General features: G+C 44.5%; 1 protein-coding gene across 1 annotated transcript in view; it reads left to right on the forward strand.

Moving 5' to 3' along the window:
- Window positions 1-15,084, forward strand: part of GNAS (GNAS complex locus) — a 127,553-nt gene that overhangs the window by 880 nt on the left and 111,589 nt on the right. The window lies entirely within an intron of this gene.

The following is a 15,084-nucleotide window of genomic DNA, read 5'->3' on the forward strand; positions in this document are numbered from 1 at the left end:
GGCGCGCACGTGGCGGTGGCGCCGGGCGGGGGCTCCGGAGGCTCCGCGGGGGGAACGGGGCCGGGATTTGCCGTGCCCGGCCCGGCGTACCGGGGCTGCGGGGTTCCGTGCCCGGCCGCGCCGGCTGCGGGGTGCGGTAGGAGCCGATGGCCGGCCCGAGGGAAGGAGCAGCCGCGCCCCCGGGAAGGTGATGCTCGGCGGCAGAACGGGGCCGCGGCCGCCTGTCCCCACGCTGTCCCCTCGCTGTCCCCTCGCTGGCTGCTCACACAGAGCCGTGCAGCGGGACCGCGGCAGCAGCAGCAGCGGGGGCGGCTCTCCCGTGAGGAGGAAGCCCGAGTTTTCCGTGTGCGGGAGTGATTTGCCGTGGTCCGCTCCGCCTCCCCGAATGCACAGCGCGGAGATGCAGCCTCTCGGGCTGTGCGGTTCCATCCAGCGCTGCCCCGTGCACCAGCCCTTGTTCCCTGCATGGCAGCTCGTCCCTGCCCTGGGCTGCGCAGGGCTCACGGGCAGGGATGCTCCTGCACGGTGACAGCACCGGCATTGCCTTCCCGAGGGTGCCCTAGGGAAAAGCGCGTTAATTATGCAATTGTGTGATGTCTGAGCTTGGGTAGTACACGACCCCAACCCAAAGAGGCTTAGAAAGTCATGTATTGGCCTTCAGGTAAGTCGAAGCAGGCTGGAAATGTTTCCACTCCTCCACCCCTCAGTGCAGTGCAGGTGGAATACAGGTTACCCTGAGCGTCTTGGAATAATAGAGAATATTTTCAAATGTTCACAAATAACTTAAGCGCCTCTCACGCTTGGAGCGTGCATGGTTCCACACGGCATAAACAACAAAATTTGGCCTTCATCTTATTGGTGTGTGTTTGCAGCCTGTAATAGAGAAGCAGAAATTTAAAGAGCATTAGAAAACAATATTGAACCTAGTTTTTTGCATCTTGGTGGTACAAGTTTCTATTCCAGAAGCAGAGCTTCTTTTGATGTGGTTGCAGCTATACTGATGCAAGTCTGTTCATAAAGGTGTCCCTCCTTCTCATGGGAAGGGGGTTGAGCAACACTTGTGGGAAGAGTAAAGCTGGTGTGCTGTGACTGTTGGTTGGAAATCACACCTCTACCCAACGCGCATTCCTTTCAAGCACCCCATACCTGTAGGTGTGTTACCATTTGGTGGTTTAATGTATTCCCAGTTTGTTCTGTAGCGAACAAGTGTGTGGAGGAGGAGCCGTGAGAACTTTTCTTTCTTTGTAGATTAAATAAGTCAGAAAAAAAAATCCAACAGCAGGGCTAGTTTTGATGTTAATCTGCAAGCCTTTAAGTCATAAAGGCTATCTGATACAGGCTTCTGAAGGCAGTATTTCAGTTGCCTGGTTTTTAATAAAGAGCTGGGTTTTGCTGCAATGACATTGAACACTGAGTGGGTTAAACAACATATCTGAGTGGTTTAGAGTTGTCTATGGTGAAGCCAACAGAGCTTTCTTTGTCGAAATACTGATTTATAAATCTGATGGATATGAGTCAGTGTTGTGCTGGCAGTCGTTTATTATATTTCAGCCTGGACTTGAATAGCAGGAAGTCACTTTTTGGCCCTCTTGTAAATCTTGGGATGCCTAAGAGACCCATTTCCCTGCTCCTTGCACGGGGACTGTCAGTTTTCCAGTTAGCTTCCTTCCCTTGCTGCTTCTCCCCTGCATCCCACTCTCACTGTTGCTTTGAGGATTTTCTGTTTCTAAACTGGAATATGAAGTTTGGGGTACATTTGGTGATCCTTCATGTGCATCAGCAGGTATTGCTGCCACAGCTGAGTGTGTCTGTGCTGGGATTGCACACACAAATTGAGCAGGAGGGTGATGATGAATGCTGGGGGCAGGAGCATCCAGCTGCGATTTAAAGCTGCAGCTGAATCTTCCTTTAAGGAATGGACTTAGGGTGGGGAAAAAGTGCAGAACCAGGAGCTCAAGCTGGCTCCATGGAGCCAGGAGTGTCTCCTTGCTTGGGCTGAAGCTCAATGGCAAAAGCTGCGGTAGACACTTGGGGTTTCTCACTTGTGTTCCCAATTTTTAGGCTGACATGCTCCTGTAGGAGTGCATTGCTGGCATGGACAGCAAGGGGCACAGCTCTTTCTTTTAGAGTAGCAGATTTTAGATGAAAACTGCTCTGATGCTTCAGGTCTGTGCTGTCCCCAAGGCTGAATTATTTGTGTCATGTGGCTGCAGTAGCTCATGCACTTCCAAGGGCTGTGCTGGGAATGTGGAGTGTTCCTTCCTATGGCTGGGCTGTGCAGGACACAGGGAGTGCACAGGTCACTGTGCCTGTGCTCTGTGGTTTGGTGTTGTAGTGTGTGTGTAACTTACACATCTGTTACTCAGAGTATCACTGAGGTGAAGCTCTTCAGCACACCACGTTGTAGTTCCTTTTTTTGGAAGGACAAGTTCATTGTTTTATCTGGGTGCTCAGGGGTGTGCAGTGTAGTTACTCAGTGGGCAGCTTTATGCCATTACTTGATTTAGGTTTCTTTAATAATTTTCCAGCCTTTTTTCATCACCACTGCTGTATAAGAAAAAATCCCAAGCCCTGGAACTTCTCTTAATTTCAGTAGAGCAAATATCTTGCATCTGCTCTGTTTTGGAGGCAATAATCTGACTCTGTACTTGCAGCAGAGCAGTGGGAGGTTTTTTTGCTTTGTTTTTGTGAAATGCTCAACCAGGTGTAATCTTACTGAATTTTGTTTAGTGAACTGCACAAGTCACAACTTCAAGATTACAATCACTGTTTTGTTGGCAGCATAGTGTGAGTTCAGGGATACTACTGGGAATAGGAGGTGATTTTTCATTGCATGGGGTTGTTTTTTTGTTTTTTTTTTTTTTTGTTGGAGAACAATTCTGGCTCTAAAAGTGAAAGTCTGTGGTTATGGGGGAAAAGATTTTAAACTTTGTCATAAACCAATTCTATTACCCATGTGCTTTCTTACTTGTGACAGTAATATGGGTTTTCCTATATGTATATATATATATATATATATATATATATATATATATATTATTTTAAAGACTTGAAAGTATGAATCTGGTTTGTGCTAAGAGAGTGAACTGGGGCTGGTCCCCTCTCAGTGCTTTGCCAATCTCTGTGTCTTGGCTTTTTCACTCTCTCAGGCTGAACTCTTGCCTATGTAAAAAGTACTTGTAGCTTATTCCCATTGTGAAAATGAACTGCAGATACCAATATATGAAGAGAGATACATGCCCTTGTCACCCTAAATATTTATACTAAACTACAGCTTATAAAATAACAACCATTCTGAATCTTCCCTACGTCAGTGCTTAAGTAAAAACGGTTTTAACAGAAATATTTATGCTGGTGCAAATATGAATATTGGGTATGCAGATGGGAAGTTTTTATGGGGAAATATATTATACAGAAGAAAAACACACTTTAAAAAGTTGGGAAATATCAGCACGAAGACTGACCACAGTCGCCCTCTCTGTGTGCTGCATGGTGAGCCCCTGCCTGCCATATAATTAAGGACTGTTTTGTATGGTTTACATTGTATTTTCTTCCACAGGGCTGGTGCTCCATTCAGGGCACAAGATGGATGTTGTGTAGTGAATGAGCAGCTATTCAATATTCTTATCCTCCTCATACAATGTGTCACCCTGTGCCCTATCTGCGACGCTCCGTCCATACCCTGTGCTGAATAAAGAACTGTTGAACTCTTCATGCTGTAGCACTGATCACTGACTGAATGCTCCACAAATGTCAGAGCATGGCACTGCTGTGAAATGAGGTGGTATCCTCCTGCTTTTGTGGATGCTGGAGAGGGAAATGCCACCAAATGCTAAAGCTGAAATTGTCCAAAGGCACCACTGATTTTATATGTCCTGTCTTTGCCAGACACTAATTTTAATCCATAGCACCCAATTAAATTTGGTTTATTTTTTAGTAAATACTTTCTGTATTTAGATCATGGACCTCCTTGTTGGGAACACTCAGCACTTTTGCAAAGGGAGTTTCAGGTGCTCTAAGTGCAGCTCAGCAGTGAGAAGCACAGCTGGTTATCCCTGGTGGGAGCTCTGGAGCTGGCCTGGTTCTCCAGGGCAGCAGGTAATGGCAAATCCCACAAAATATCCCTTCTCTTGTGGTGATCCCCTGTCTTGCTAGCTCACAGGGTTATCTTGGCACTGCTTCTCTCGGGATGGTGTGGGAGAGGAAGACACCCAGTTACAAAGACCGGCATGTGCTCAAGCACTTGACAAAATTCCATCTTGTTGACAAGATTTTCATTCACTTGCAGCCAGTTTGTGTCTCGTGCCCCATGTATTATGAGCTGCAAGAGAAGGCACACACCCTGCTGAAAAGCATGTTATCCTTATCAGAAGATCATGTAAAAGATTTACAGGACAAAATAGACTAAAAATCCTGGTGCTTCCTAATTCTCAATAACAAGTTTTTTTCACACTAAACATCTTATACCAAGTTTCCCCTTTAAGAAAAGCAGGAATAGGAAAAATAATCCTAGGGAATGCCTGTGATGTGTGCATCTTGTAGCAGGCTGCACACTGTGATACCAGCTGGAGAGGCAGCAGTGTGCACTTCCCCAAATTGACTGTCTTTAGTGGTGAAGGAATTACAATATTTTCCAATAGAGCTCCCAATAATTACCAGATACTACAAGAACATTTGGACATGGAGATCTCTGTGGTTTCCATCGGCCCAGCACTTCCCAGTGCAGACATGACAATCCTGCTGTGGACAGCAGGGAGGTGGAATGCTAATTATGGATCTTCCTTTGCAATGAGGAGCCTCTGCACGAGGAGTCCTACTCAGTTCCCACTGCTGTATCCAAAATGTGATGCCTTTTCAGTTGGTAAATGGAGATCTTCTGGTTTGGAATATGTTCACCCCAAACAAAAATAACTGGGAAGTTTTGCAAAATTTAAGAAAGCTTTACCCAGTGTGCAAGCAATGCTGGCTGCAGCTGTGATGTGATTTCTGATTGTTTGCTGGATCTCAGAACAACTTAATGTCCTCAGCAGTGGCACCTCTTTGCTTTAGATCACTTGGTTAAGTAATTTCTCTTCTGCTCTCATTTTAAATTTCATAGGAAGGGGAGATGCAAGCTACTTATGTCCTGCTTTGTTTTGTTTTGGTTGGTTTTGTTTTAATTTGTTTGTTTTTTTTTTTTTTTTTTCTTGAGAGCTCCTGATAGTGACTTTCCTCCACATAAACAAAAAGATCATTAGCCTCAGGCAGACACAATGTGTGGAGAGCTCCAGCCAGCATATTTGAAGTTTGGCAAAGTTTGAGCTGCTTCAAACAGGGTCTGGCAGTGGAAGGTGTCTGAAAAGCTGGAGCTGCACTGCTCTGAGTGTGTGAGGATGGAGGGCTGCTAATGGATGGCAATGCTGTGTGAGGCCAGGTGAATGTTCTCTACAGGGATCTGAACTGCAAACTAATGACTTCCACAGCTGCAGCTCATGCTGAAGGGATGCTCTGTGCATGTTTATGAATTTTTGTGGGGAGGGGGTGAGGAGTCTGAAGGGTCCCCAGGACCAGCCCTGCCTGTGCAGTCACACAGCAGCATAAATGTACAAAGTTTCTCCCTTTCCCCAGCAGAGATGCCATCTCTGTGTAGTGGTAATCTGTTTTTTTCACTCATTAAATACCTGGTGCCATAAAGATCATCATCCGTCACTCTAGAGAGGCTACATTGATCTGTAGCCATGGATCCAATTTCAGAGTTATCTGAGAATTTTTACTTTTAAAGCTCAAACTCCACCCCAAGTGGAGTGGTGCTCTCTTTTTATCTTGACTTTTTTGAGCTTGTGATCCTATTGCTTGGTCAGCACCATCTGCTTCCAGAGCAGACAAAATGTCTTGCTTGCTTCTGTGCAACTGTTGGCATCATTTTCCACTGGGACATCTTAAATTGAACTGTCTCCTGTGCAAGGGCTTCCCTGGAGGAAAAACCTCGAGGAGTGCAGTTAATTACAGGCAGTTCTTCCCTGGCTCCCTTAAATTTGGGAGTGTCCTTATTCACAAGTATGCATGATTTCATTGAATTTCCTTCTAATTGCCACAATTTAAAAATGTCAGGAAAAAAGCTTGGCAATTCCCTGGTGTGAGGACAACTCAGATGCTTTTCATGAGAAAGCTCAGTTACCAGGCATATAAATCCATGATGGTTTCAATATTCAGACCTGAAGAATGTGTCTTGAGAAGAGAAGTTGAACTCCATGACTTATTCTTATTGTTCCCCTGCTCAGTGAAGCATTTGAGAACCAAGCCATGCAAGCTTTATAAATAGCTCAGCCAAAGTTTTCTTTACTTCCTCTAATGTGTTCCCTCTGCAAAGAAAACCCACAGTGTCTGTGTCTGGGCAGCATTTTAAAAGATCTGTATGTCACTAAGGGGCAGAAAAGCTGGTGGGTATTCTCTGCATTGAGGGATGTAGAGGGATGGCAGCAGGTGTCACACAGATGTCAGAAAGTTGATATTTTTATTTTGCCAAGTGAAGGGAGGGGATGCTGAGGAGGATGGGTTGGTTTCTAGCATGGAGTAAGATGCGGTTTTACAATCTACAGTCTTGCTCTGTTTAGCCACTTCTGCCTCAGTGTTTTGGAAAAGGGAACAAGTGCTGTCACAGCTGTGCTTCCTCTGCATTATCTTACAGGAGGCTTAAACCCAAATAAGTTGCTTTTATAATGTAATGCTTGCATTTTGAGAGCATTCCTTTGACTTTGGAGTCAGTCACATCTTGCCCTCGTGCTGTTTCTGACTGCTGAGGCTGCCTTGCAGAGCAGCTTGTGAGGTGTGTGCTGCTCCCTTGGCAGCCAGAAACCCGAGCCTCAACTGGAAATTGTTCCTGTCACATTGCAGGGATTTCAGATTTCACTGATACCCTGGAGCAGTTGGCATCATGGGCTTGCTGCTGGTGAATGTGCGTTGTGTGCCAGCCCCTGCAGGGACCAAAGGCTGGAGGAAGGGCTTCTCCAGGCTTTAGTCCTTTCTGGCTCTTCAATTTTGGTTACAGCAGCTTGAGTGGGGCACCCACAGCTGGGAAATCCTGTCAGGCACTTTGCTGGAGGTGGTGAGCTGTGCTGGCTGCTGGTGGAGGTGCCAAACACATCTGGGGCCATGCCCTGGGCAGCAGAGTGGAAACCAGCAGCTTGCCTGGGTGCTCTGCTCCAGCACTTGGGCTGTGCCTGCTTGGCAGCTCTGATGGGGAGATGCTGCTGCAGAAATGAGGGGAAAAAGGCACTTTTTAAGAGTTTGACCTCCTCTTTCTCTGTGTCATCCTCATTGCACGTACACCACCTCTTCCTCTTTCCTACCCCAGCCCCCACCAAACACAATTTTTAGTTTGTGGGCTGTGTTTGTTTGGGTTTGCATTTTTCCTGGTTGTTTTTCATGCTGAAATCTCAGGATGCCTGGTTAGCTGGGAGGTTTTCTGGAGCACGGAGGGATTTGTGTGGCTGGGACTTAACATAGGGAGGAAATGTAGATACTGAGGAGAAGGGCATGGTTGTGAGCTGAAAATCTGCGTTCACATGTTTTGGGTTTTTTATAAATACCAGTTAAAACTGTCTGCTTGGAAGAAAAATACCATGTGAAATACTGTCTTGATGCTTTCCTTGCCTTACCTCCACACAGGAAATTCACAATTTGATACAACTGATTTTTCTCTGCTGATGAAAAGCATGGAACAAATTCCTTTTAGACTGTAAAAGCTGAAAGATATTCTCTCCCCTGATCCCTTAACACTACCTGTGCTCTCATTTCTCCCAGCTTCTGTGAAGTTCTGTGTAGCATTTTGTGGTTTTGGGTGGTGAATGATGCAGGACTTCACTTGCTCATATTTCAGAAGAATATGTGTTTGTTTTTAGCAGCACTTCAGATATTCACAAGGAAAATGTTTCTTCTCGTCTGTTTCCCCCAAACAAAAATAAACATGAAATTTGAGCGGATAGTTCTTAAACATGTATATATCCTTGTGATTCCAGTGGGATTACTCATGTGAGCAAGGGCAGTGTCCACTGTCCCCTCAGAGTCACCTGTGTGCTGCCATCCCACCTGGACACTCCATCCCCTGGGCAAGGCACAGGGACACACCTTGAAACTGGGGTAACCACTTGAGTGCAGAACCAGCCAGTGTAGCCTGAATATCACTGTCAAGCCCAAATGGGAGTTTTATGGTACAAAGGAATTGAAGAAAATGTTATTTGAAACTTTGTTTGCTGTTGAATTATTTCGCATTAGGAGGTTTGAGAATCTGTTGCTTCTAGTAGAGGTCTAAGCAAAATCTAAATACTGCAAAGGTATTTAGTCTTCAGGATTATTTTGGGAGGGGGCTGAGGAAAGGCCTGATAAGTTATGTACTTGACCGCATGTAGTTAAAAATATTATTTGGAATATAAACTTCCTTGTCTGAAGACCAGCTTTATGCACGAAGTCAAAAAGCACAAAAAGCAGTTCTCCTCCTGGCCTCCATAAGTATACCTTAATGCTGCTGAATCCTGGAAATTATGCAGGGCATGCTTTTTAAATGTTGATTTTGACTTCTTGCCTGGGACCAAGTGTAAAGTCTTTCCAAGGAAATACTTAGAAGACTTGCAATGAAACCCAAAAGCTGCTGCCAAACCTTAGTTTTTAGAAAGGGAGTAGGGGGCAATCCAGCATGTTAAAAACTTCCAGTTGTTTGTAATTAAATCCACTTCTTCTGTGCACAATAAACATATACTTAGAAAAAGATCGTTTTACATAATACTTATGTGGTTTAGTGCTGCTTTTCAGCTGCTAAAAATCAAGCAGTAGGTTTGGTGGTTTTGTCTGGGAAGGTTGCTGAGGGCTGGGAAGCCAGGGCTGATGCAGCTGTGCCACTGCAGTGGCAGGGATCCATGTATCCAGTGGTGACAGGCAGAGCGAGCCAGGGAATCCTTTTCTCATCGTGAACCAGCTTTCCCACTAGTTCAAGTTTGTTTTGGATTGGCAGGGATGGGAATGAAGAGGAGATAAAAATACCCCGTCCGCACGTCCCTCCGCGCCAGCAGCAGCACCGCTCGTGGCTTTGCTGGAAACTCTGGGCTTGCAGGAACTTCTCATCACTTTGGGGGCTGGCAGGAGGCAGGACCACCAAATCCTCAACCCCTGAGCTTGATCTGCTATGGTTAATTCGAGATTGTTTCAAATCCACTGCCATCATTCATCTGGAGGATGGGACTTGTAGGGTGAGGGGACAGCCCGAGTGTGACTTTATCCAAGAGATAAATTTTATATTCACTCTTGACAAGGGAGCAGATTTTTTCTAGAAATTGTCAGTTTTTACTGGGCAGGTTGCAGGAACTGTTGGGTGCTGTGATGGAATATACACAAGGCATAGAAAGAGCAGAGAGGAGCAGCTTAGAGGTATTATCTTGTAAGTGACATAAGAAAAACTATGAAGCCTTGTAGAGCAGATTTGTTAGGATTTGAGATGAAAATCCCTGTTGCTTGCTGAGATTATCCCCCAGCATATGGCAGGGAATGTAACAGAGAGATAGAATTAGCTGCTAATGATCTGGACACCTCTTGGAAACAGATGTTTGTAGTCCCATATAACTGCTTGCTATTTTGTTTGTCCAAAGTCTGGATTACTCAACAACAGGCCTGGCATAGTATTAGAATACTTGCTGTCTTAATTTGCCACTGATCTCACCCAGTACAGATCACCTTTTTCTTACTAATACTGCTGGAGTAATCTATTGTGAAATTGGGATGGAGAATGAAGGAAATGGCTCATGGCAGTGCCAGCAGTTGGAGTTAGCCAAGGGTCAGGGAGTGCTGGGGAAGCTGCAGGCATCTCCCTGGGCAAACCAGGAAGGCACAGTAGTACCACCCCACTGCTACTGCATGGGCAGTGTTCATTTGGAGTTTCCTGAGAAGATGAGTTTTTGATAGTTCTCTGTGGCAAATGATGCTGCAGCTGAGGAGGAAATTGCTCAGACTCAGTGCTGCTCCATGGGCCAGCACCTGATGTAAAAAAAAGCCCTGGGTTACACATTTTGGTAGTTTTGGTACCCCCTTACTCACCCTGACTTTGAGCTGTTGTCAATAAATACCTAACTTTCCCTCACCGTTGTTTAAGGCGCTGATGTTTCCAACTCAGGGATGTAATTCCCATAGTTTCTCTTTGGGATCTCTTAATTTATTTAAGTGTCAATTTGGGTTACACATTTTGGTAGTTTTGGTACCCCCTTACTCACCCTGACTTTGAGCTATTGTCAATAAATACTTTGCCTCACCGTTGTTTAAGGTGCTGATGTTTCCAGCTCAGGGATGTAATTCCCATCGTTTCTCTTTGGGATCTCTTAAATTTATTTAAGTGTCACTTGAGCAATCTGCTCTATAACACTCTTGCTATGCTTAAATTTCTTTACATACAAACATGTTTCCTTAGTTACTTTTCTTAATTTACATTATTGGAAGACATCTTCTTGGAGCTGGAAACCTTTATTAAGGTGGGGAAAAAATTGTTAGCTGTCAGTTCAGCTCATCTCTTTTCCACCCTTTCCTTCGTGTTAAGCTTCCTTTTGGACTTTATCTTTTACAGTAAAAGCAGGACCTTAACCTCAACTTCTCTTTCTAAGTTAGATTCTTTTGACCTGGCATCATCTTTGTTACAAGGCTTCACACACTGCAGTACAATAATATTTTTCTTGTGGTGCAATGAACAGCGCTGCAGACGCTGTTCCAGATGGGGTCATTTTTTCTCTAAATTAGCAACTGCCTTAATAGATATTTTCCGTGGCTTCCAAACTGTGTGGTGTTGCTTGAACGAAAATGTAATTCCACTGAGAGATTTCAAACCCAGCTTTTGCTGGGCTTCCAGAAATAATTTTTTTTTTAAAGTATTTGTACAATTGACAGTTGTAACGAGTTTGCTAGCGTGTTGTGATTGCATGTTGCAGTTGTGCCTTTGGATTTAGATGGAAAATCAGAATATTATCTGGTGTATTATTCTTAAAGAACAGTATTTTCATGCAGGGTACCTTATTAATGTAAGGGTTAAAATATGGCAAATGTATTTTGAAACAACTGGAGTATTTCTTTTCATCAAGAGCAAAAAGCCCAGTTCTCTGCCTCCAGAGATACTTGTGAAGCTTCACCTTAGAATGGTTAATTTTCTGCTATTTTAAAAGAATCATTTGAGATTGCAATTTTAATGTGAACAACTTGCTTCTGATCACTTGAAACTTCCATGGAGGAGTGTAGAGGATTCTTACACAAACAAAATGTGATATGGACTCGTGAAATCCTTGGTGGTGGCTGCTCTGGCAGGACATGAGTGGACTCTCAGGAGCATTCCCTTGAGTTCTTTGTCACAGACAAACATGGAAAATACAGGAAATAATGAAAAATCCACCAGGACACAGCACAAGCCTTAGGATCACAGATACTTTTCAGAATATCAGTTTCTAAATAATTGAATTATTCCAGAGAAATTATCATATTTTTGTTGGTTATTCAGCTAATATCATTAGCATAGCCAATAGTAAATGCTTAAATTTAAACTGTGCTGTTTCTGAGTATTTTAAGATTATGGGATCTGTAACTGCTTTTGAGATGGAGAGTTTGTAGTTCAGTCCCATATTCTTTTTGTAGCTCATTGCCCCTCCTGGTTCTCTTGAGCTCTCACACTCAATCATTCCTTGTGCTAGGCAGGATTTTTTTTTATGCCAAATCCACAAGGACTGTTCTAATTTTCTTGCAGTTCCGTCAAGTGAAAAGCCCTGAACCACCTTCAGGCCTTGCCCTGGCGCGTTGAGGGTGGGCAGCCACGTTCCATGGACAGCCTGGCACTGGAAAAGGTGCAAAAGGGACAGCAAAGGGCACTGGGCAAGGCCTGGGTGTGAGCAAGAACAGCCCTTTGTGTTTGTGCGCTTGGGATGGAGCACGGTTTGTGTGGGAGCACGGAAGGGCTCATCCCTTCACACCCGACGCCTGGGAGATGCTGCTGGAGCTTTTGTCTTTGAGGAGAGAAAGTGAGATTTTTGTACAGCCAAAGAGCTAAAGCTGTGCTGGAGGGTGGGAGAGATCCCTGCCAGCTCCCCATGGGAACAGGGCCGGGAGAGCATGAATTTGTGAGGTCTGTGGGGGCAGTTTGTTTCAGTGGAGCTCTACTGTGAAGATTCACAAGGAGAGTGCGTGCCTTGGCTCTTAGGAATTTGTCCACGCTGCATTATTAGAAGAGATTCCTATTTTATTTAATAAATTTTATCCCCCACCTGCATCCTACTGTGCATAGAGAAAGTCTTGCTTCTGTGACTTGGGAAGCAGCAATTTTCCAGTGCTTCCCAAAATTTCCTCCAGAAAGGGATTATGTCACATCTGACCCAGATGCTTATGGAAAACAGTGTGTCTCAGCACAGTGAGTTCTGGGAGGGACCCTCACACTCAGGAGCTGGTCACAGCAGTGAGGACAGTGTTAGGGGAAGAGAGCTTTTCCTTGGATTAACTCAGGGGACAGTCAAACACTTTAGTTTGACTGGCTTGGCCCTATTTCCAGGCTGGACCTTCTTATTTCTCAAGTGGGAGTAGTGTCCCTGGACACTCTAAAAGTGCCAATATTTTTTTCTCCTCCTGTCCTTTGATTAAGGACTTGTTTGTTGACACTTCAGTGGGTTGTGGTTCTGATGACAGCAGCCCTTGTGTCAACCAAGACAGAGCTGCTCACTGTTAATAGTTCCTGGCTTTGTCTCTGCTTCCTAGATGTGGTAAGATAGAGGTTCTAATGGTCTCCCAAGCTGTAAGTAGGGATAATTCTCAGTAGAAAATTCAATTCAGTGGATTTTTGCATTTCTCCAACTGTTTCCTGCGCGTATATGTGGACCAGACAGAAGAACAGTGACAAAGTTATGCAGATCTCCAAGCTAATTTTAATAGTCTGCCTGAAAAAGCAGATGTGTAGCAAGAAATAGAAGGGTTCTATTTGCTAAATAAATGTTTAAAAAGTTAGTTCTGTACATATTTCAATATAGCTTTTCAATGGAAGATAAGTGACTGAACCTACCATGGTAGTGTTTCCAGTGAACAAAATGTGGTGTAAAGTTCAGATTTACGTTTCCTATTATAGCTCAGAGGGTTTCATCTTAAAACAGTTTTAATAGGTGCCAAATGCTCTCGATATCTGTCAAGGTCAATTATAGATGCAATTTTTTTTTTTTCTGTTTTTGCATGGAGCAGGAAACATGAAGCATCTTATTGGAATTATTCCTAGAAGGTTTGAACTTTGCAGATGTGTGAGGTTTTCCTATATCTTAGTAAAATGCTAAATCTGAAGCTCAGCAATTTACTCTGCTGGCTGTTAACAGAGGATTCCAGCTAGTGCTGGCTTGGCAGGAAAAGAGATGAACTGAAAGATTTCCAGCCCTGCCAAATGGAGATGTCCTGGTGGGTAACTGGTCCCAATGGAAAGGTGTAGGAGCAGCAATGTTGGGGCCTTGCTGCAATTGTTTTGGCACCTGTTTAGTCCTGGATCCTGGCTTTGTTAACCCTGGCTTTAGCTCCAGGTTGTATTACTCTCTCTTAGCACAAAGGAGAAATCCCCCGCTGGATAGATGCGAGGGGAAAATCACACCAAAGTTTCCTTTGCAAAAATATCAAAGAATGTGGGAAGGAAGGATGCTGTGGAGAATGCAGCAGGTGGAAGGTGCAGGAGGGATGTGGATTTATTTGTGAGGGCCAAGAAGCCCTTGCAGGGAGGATGCTATTCAAGACCAGGGAAAATAGAGCAAAACGGGGTAATCAACATGCCCATGAAGAACTACAGCAGCTCATGTATCCCTTCCTAGAGAAATGAGCACTTATATCTTCATCCCAAATTTTATTTTTGTTTAGTTCCATGAACACATATTCTTTCTTACACTTTCTCATTTAACCTAAAGCAAGGAAATTATAATTTAAAAAATTCCAAATGAAACTGTTTTTGTGTCGTCCTTGCACTTTATCATTTCGTGCAAATATTTGAAGGCATAACTAGGTGCTAACCTTGAATTTTTAATGTTAGGACTAATTTCTGCTCATTGTTTACCAAAATAGGGCCACTGTGTAACAGCAATAATGTAAGTCAGTGTCAACATCAGGCGCTGACATTTGAACAGAAGACTTGAGTTCATAATAAAACCAAGTCAAGGTTTTTAGGGTGAGTTAAATTTACTGCAGCAGCGCCCTCAAGTGCTGTGACACTTCCTAGGCCTGCTGGTGTCTGTCCCATGGGACACTGTCATGTGCTGGGGCTTGATTCTTCAGCACATTTAGCCTGGTGAGAGCATGTAAATTATTTTGGTGGGATTTTGAGTGCTCACACAAATCTGTGAGACTATTTAAATTAATACCAGAGTGAAGGGAAGGATGCTGGTTTGGGAGTTTCCCCTTTAATTGCTCTGTGGTAAGAAAGGTGCTTTCAGGACCAGCTTGGTTGGAAGAGATGGTGAAAGGAGACCTGAGCAAAGGAGCTTTCTTCAGACAGGTCAGCCATGGGCCAGCTCCTGCAGGATGCTGATCTGGAGTTTGGGATGCTCAGTGCCAGCAGAGCCCAGTGCACAGCTTTATCAACTGCTCTGCAGCCCCCATGGCCTTTTCGTAGTCTAGGCTGCAGAGACAGGAGCAGAACCTTCTCTGGTGTGACTCATTACCTTAACAGAGAATTTAGGATTTAGGCATAGTATCCACTCTCCTTTGCTACTGAGGGAACTGTGTCTGGTAGGCTGTGGATTTTACCAGCACACTATAGGTGTATGGTATAAATTGTATGGACAAAACAATGGCAGTGTAAAACAACTGTGGTCTGCTGGAGGTGTTACACATCCTAAACATAAGTTATTGTGGTTGTGCAAGGAGCCTGTAGGCCCTGGACTCACTGAGCTGTGTCTTTGCCAGCAGAACTGCAGCTCTCCTTGAGGCAGCTGCTGGAGGGAGCCCTGGTTGCACTCGCTCCTCAGCTTGTGAGTAATGAAGCCCCAGTGGCTCCTAGAATTGCAGCATCTCTCTCAGCTGTCTGACAAAGCTGTCTGTGTGATTTCCTCCCTTCTCCAGAATTCCCTTTGCTTGAGC

This window comes from Onychostruthus taczanowskii, unplaced genomic scaffold (genome assembly GCF_017590055.1).
Source record: "Onychostruthus taczanowskii isolate IOZ18803 unplaced genomic scaffold, ASM1759005v1 scaffold57, whole genome shotgun sequence".
In the NCBI taxonomy this organism is placed as follows: domain Eukaryota; kingdom Metazoa; phylum Chordata; class Aves; order Passeriformes; family Passeridae; genus Onychostruthus; species Onychostruthus taczanowskii.